Below are 6,114 nucleotides of genomic sequence, written 5' to 3' on the forward strand. Positions count from 1 at the left end.
TATCTTACAAAGAATGGCAAAAATATATATTTTTGTCTTTACAAGACGATGTGGAAAGAAACATGAAGTTTTAGCTGCTTAGTGGCCAAGAAAGTTCAATTTTACCTGAATGCAGACGTCAGAGCGGCCTAGAGTTTCTGTTTGGGAGAAAAGCCAACATTTATTTACTTATAAAATATATTTTTCCATGTATAAATGAAAAAAAAAAAACTGCCAGTGGAACTAGAAGTCTTTTTAAATCTATATTAAGGAATTATTAGCAAGTTTTTGTATTTTGTTGAAAAATTGTAAGTTAGTTTTGTTTTATTTCAAGTGCACTAAGATATTTGCACTAGGAATGTGTGATATGATTTGTATAAATCTTACAGACGGTATTTTGCTCTGTTTTCCCCTGAGGTGACAGAAGCACTTCCTATACATCTTCAAAGCTGACTATTTATGCCAAAAAGCAAAGTTATCTTCCCGGTGTGGTCGCATCGCGCGGCGGCCTCGGTTTCCAGCTGCTCTTAAAAGAAGAGCTTGATGTATAAGTTTTAATAAGAAGCAGCTGGCGTCAAGCAATGTTTGCATCCAATCTCCTCATCTTTAGGCTGCAGTAAGAGAAACTACGAGCTGCTGAAAATTTTATTTTACAGATGAATACACCTATTATATACCTCCCCCAACGCTGCTCATGCATGCATGTTTTTCACCCAAATACACACACGCAAACTCCCAAATGTGCCGTTGTGAGCGCCGAGAACCCAGAGCAATTAAAAGCAGACAAACTCTTCACATGGGTGTGTGTTTTCTGTTTCTTTCCTTTTCTCCATCCCCCTCTTCGTGCAGCCAGATTGTATTTCTTTGTGCGGTGACAGCGTGCATCCCCGCTGCGCCAGGCCTCTCTTATCAGTATGCCGCGCTCACTTCCTCTCCAAACATGGCCAAAGCTTTTGGGAGCCACCAAGCTCCACTGATAAGATAAGAGACAAAGCCTTCTGTCTTTAAGGAATGCATAAAACAGAAATATTCCTGAAGGAATCACTGGGACGGAATAAAAGATGAGGAGGAACAGCAACTCATATGTTTGGGAAACGAAATAAGGGGGGAGAAAATAAGTGACATATGAACCGTGAAGTTGGTGGAGGATGAAATTTACTTTTATTGAAGGAACGAAAATACACATAAGACACGACTGCACATCTGCCACTTGTGATGTGTTAGGTAAAGATGATCTGTGGAGCATATTTAAATACTTTTCCATGGCAACAGACTCTATGATTAGGGGCAAACAGGCAAAACTGCTTGCAGCACTTGGGATTGAGATAATACAAATTAAGGGAACTCTGGACGGTTGCCAAGGCGACGAACAGGCGGTGGGGTTAAAGTCCAACCTAAACACACCTTAAAGCTATTTTAGTGATGGCGGTGGGGGGAGGGGAGGTGGGAATCTGACAGCAGAGCTCTACAAATAATCGTTAGACCTGCGGAGAAGTGTGATCAGAGTTCAGAATCCCTCCATACGTGTGTGTGTGTGTGTGTGTGTACCTTTCATTGTTCCGATGTTTCAGTTTCATGTCTCCGAGGCGAGACTGCGAAACAATACAAACTGCTGCTTCAGTTTCACGCTCGTTATTTATTCTCGATCCTGTCGATTTCAATCTTGTTTTTAAAGCGACAAACGCGGCTTTGTTCTGTCCTGACGTCACATTTTGCGGCGTATTCATTGTGAGAAACAAGAAAAGACGTACTGTGTTGTTGCTGAAAGGTTTTTCACATTTGAAATATCAGAAGGTGCAAAGTATCAAGAAGTCGTCCTACATTATCTGGATTCTCGTTACTGACATTTAGCTCATTAGTTTATTAGTTCAAACAGCATTTTGACTTGTTCCCGCAAAATCGCATTTAAAGTTTTTACTCATTAAACCATTACCATTTCCCCCCCATATTTTTAAAGGGGCTGTATCCATTTTCCTAGTCCCATTTTATAGCACAATCAACTAACTTTTACCTTCAGTTGTTATAAAAATGCTGTATGTATTGAAAGACATTTTACTTCATAATTTTACACCTTGCAATTAGGTCTCTGTCTCTTTAAAAATTCCAGTTTTTTCTTAATCTCCGCCATCAGGGAGTCATCTCAACATCTCTCCTCTGTTGACCTTTTAACAATGTTTTTATTCACATTTCTTTAAAAGTAGCTCATATAATGACCTGGGTACCTCCACGTTCCACCAGGTGTTTGCTAATTCCTGCTGGCTAGTCTGAAGGAGCCTAGTGGTTGCCACGGGAGATTAAACAATTTCTCAAACGTGCATGAAAGACTCATGGCAACAATCCAGGTTTGTTTCTGAAGGGGGCATAACATCTTATGACATGATGTAAATCTTAAATGATTTTGCATAACACTGCCCTTTTAATAAATGGGGAAAAAATAATCAGATTTTTAGACCTGATGAAGTTTGACTGACAGAAGCACCTTAAAGCAAATGATTAATATTGGTGTTAAATGTGATGTTAAAAATATGACATGAATAAAACTGAAAGGAGTTTAATTAATAGTGAATGTAAATTAAAGCCTTTCTATACGACGAGCTGTGACTTTTAGAACATCAGTCTCTACGTGTTTAGCCTTTCACTACCAAACTCCAACATCTAGAAAATGTTATTCATTGTTTTTAATCTGTATGTTATACCTGAATCTCATTGAGATGCACGTTGTACAGGAAGTGGAGCGCCTGGTGAGTCGGTTGTTACGACTTACAAAGCTGCGTCTTTACCAAAGTGACAGGAGGGATATCTGCTGCTGCTCCACACTTCATTTCTTTTCATTTCCTTCACAGAGCTCAAAAATACAGTTTTCTTTAACAAACAAGCAATGACACTTAAACTGCTAATGAAAGAGGCAGTAATAGAAATATTCAAAAGGTTGATGCAGAAACGTTGTTGTTCAGGCGCTCGTTTAACTTGCTTTGTCGTTTCTCCGTTCAGGATTGGTTAAGATGACAAGCATCCGTTACAAAAAGCTTTTTGAGAACAGAAAATGGTTTTATTTGGTTTGTGTTGCTCGCACTGAACATAATTTGTGTGTGTGTGTGCGCATTGGGGTCGGTTGAAAACCTGATGGGAGTGAAAACTGACATTATTAAAAAGTGAGAGCAAAAGTTGCATTAAATGGGACCTATTATGAAAATAATTATTTTCCTAATTTTTATACTTCCATTTGGGTGTCTGCTGCTTCTAAAAACAACCAGTGTCTTTTTTTTTTTTGACAAGTTAAAAAATATTTTTTGATATGTGGAAAATGAGCCGTTTTGAAAACCTTGTCAAAATCAGCAAGCACTGCCCCGTTACCTAGCAACCCCAGAAAAGCCCAGCCCGTTACCTAGCAACGCCCAGCCTGTTGCATATCCTGACCTGTACAGGGAAGGCCACCTTTAAATGGACAAGAATGTTAAAACACAGTTTAAAAGCCTAAATCAGATTAACTGAGGGCTTTTACAAAGAAAAATTATTTTATTTTTGTTTTTCTGCTTATAAAGTAATAATATACATTTCCTCTCCATTTACTTGGTCTAAAAAAACATCTTGTCATTTTGGAGTTATCTTGTCCAGAGTCAAACGACCACAGCATCTACATTTAGGAGGATCTGGAACAAACAGTCTGTAGTATTAAATTGTAAACCATTGCTGGAGTAAATAATGTATCCACTAATCTGACCCGGGGTGAGACTATAATCTCCACGGGAAGATCAATAGCGTTCTCACCTCCAGGCATGGAGGCAGGAAGCAGACGGAAAGCTGGCCCGGCTGTGTCTGGATAACATTTCACATGAAGCTAAGCTCAGATAATCATCTGATAAACTCGAGTTTTATTCCTAATCCATGTGTGTAGCAACGGTTAGGAAAAAATGGCACCAGAAAGCAAAACGCTGCACTTCAAAAATGTAGGTTCTCTAGGCTAAGTGTAAAGTTTAGTGGTTTGTAAACATTTTTCATCAAGTAATGGATAACCCATTACCCCCATAATTCACCACACTGTGAATTTATAATCCCAATACACATGCACTATATGAAACAGGTTACCAAATCTACATATAATGTATAGTTCAAAAATGGGACTTGTTCCGCTTTTCCTCTTTATGCCTTTTGTAAAATGTTTTTTTTTTTCCCCAATATGTGAGCTTATAAGGAACGACAGGAAACGGTGTGACAGCAGCCTAAAGGAACGTGTTCACAAATAGATGTGCGTAGTACTACGTGTGTGACTGACTTAATGAGATACCAGCCATCAAAGTGTAAATGAACAGTTTATTAATGCAGCTTTCACCATGTTGTTGTACACACTGCTGTAAAAAAGTATTTTCGCCTTGCAGGTTTCTCTTGTTTTCACTTTCTTTGTCACATTGAAATGTTTGAAACCATCAAATACAGTTTAATAACAAAATAACCTGAGTAAACTCAAAACACAGACTTGTGTGAAAGTATAATCGGCCCACTTGTTAAATTACAGATAAACTTATCATCCTTCAGAATAAAGAAATCACTAAAACAAAACATGTCTGACACAATAAAGTAGGATAAAGCAACACATGAGCTTCAGATCTAAAGAAATTAAACAAGAATCAAATTCACTGACATCTAGAAAGGCTTACAGGACCATTTATAAGGCTTTGAAGCAAAGGTTAGCTGTTATACATGAATGGAGAAAATATGGCACAGTAGGTCAGGATTTCTGAAGACTTTTACCAGTCAAACATGGTGGTGGTGAGGAAATGGTCTTCAGGATCTGGACAACTTTCTGTCCATCCACATCATTTGAAATTGCCATTTTTCCATTTTGAGATTTATTTTCATTTCTCCAGTTTGCACAATTATATGGTCAATGGATCCAAAACAAACCACCAAGTCCACCAGCCAAAACTGGCTTTAAAAAATCTAAAATAACATTTAGACAAGGCCTAGTCAAAGTCTGTACTTAAAGTCAATGGCAATGGCCTTCAACGGTCCATTTGGTTGAATAGAAACCGTTCTCCAAAACTGTAAAAGACTCATTGCCAGTTATGACAAATGCTTAGTAGTAACTGTCAAACATTTTCAAATGTTTTTATAAGTAAATGGTTGATGAATTTACATATAAAATTCTTAGAAGTTTGTATGTAATTTATGAAAGTTACATGTTGCAGTGGCTGCTGAAATCTGTAAGGGGAGAAATACTTTTTCACATCATTGTAGATGCAGCAGCCATATTGGATTTTGAGGTCAGGGTTGATGAGAAATTTCCCGAAGTCAGATTTCCAACTTAAAGAGGAAATCTATTCACTTTTCTGACCTGGAATTAGGAAACCACCACAAACAGCATTTAAAAAAGCTTTAAGCTTTTCTCTTTTAAATCATTATAGTTTTACATGGATGATTTTAGTGCGATGTCCCTGTGAGCTTAAATCAGTAATCTAGTTATTTATTAGGAACCAAAATGAAATTGAAGACATTATAATGTGTTTTTTTTTACTTCTCAGTTTTACTTATCTCAGAATAATATAATAACCTCTCAGAAAATGAGGAATCTTTAAATTCCTGACATTCCTATCAGAGTCAAACAACAAGTTCAGTGGTAACGGCAGCAAACAATTATGATGATACTGACAGTCATTCATTTTAATATCTAATGGCAACTTTTCAAGCTGAGGTTTGAAGGTGCTTTTTAAAGGGATTGGTGATCCTCATTATTTCCTATGAATAAAAGGAATCAGTTATTTTCAGGACAAAATAAACCGCAGACACAAGACAGCAGAAACCCACCGGCGTTCCAGACTGAATGATTAATTCAGATATTCTTCAAACCACCTAAAGGCAGAAGTAAGATGAGTTGACATTTCCAGTTAAAATCCCAGAGCCAATTAAAAGGTGTGACTATTCTCCATCACTTCCGCTTTGCCTTTTTTTCCCCCTCTCTCCTTTGGCCATATTGGTTTGCAAGGAGAACAAAATCCAAATCCTAAATTAACCATACTCTGAGAAATTCACATAACGGAAAACTAAATTCATTTACCAACTAACCGCCAAACCCCAGACTACCAGACAACACGGACACAGATATGGCACGTCTACAGTCTCACTACGTGGACAGACGGT

Source organism: Poecilia latipinna, unplaced genomic scaffold (assembly GCF_001443285.1).
Source record: "Poecilia latipinna isolate Pla-1442-1.1 unplaced genomic scaffold, P_latipinna-1.0 Scaffold305, whole genome shotgun sequence".
In the NCBI taxonomy this organism is placed as follows: Eukaryota; Metazoa; Chordata; class Actinopteri; order Cyprinodontiformes; family Poeciliidae; genus Poecilia; species Poecilia latipinna.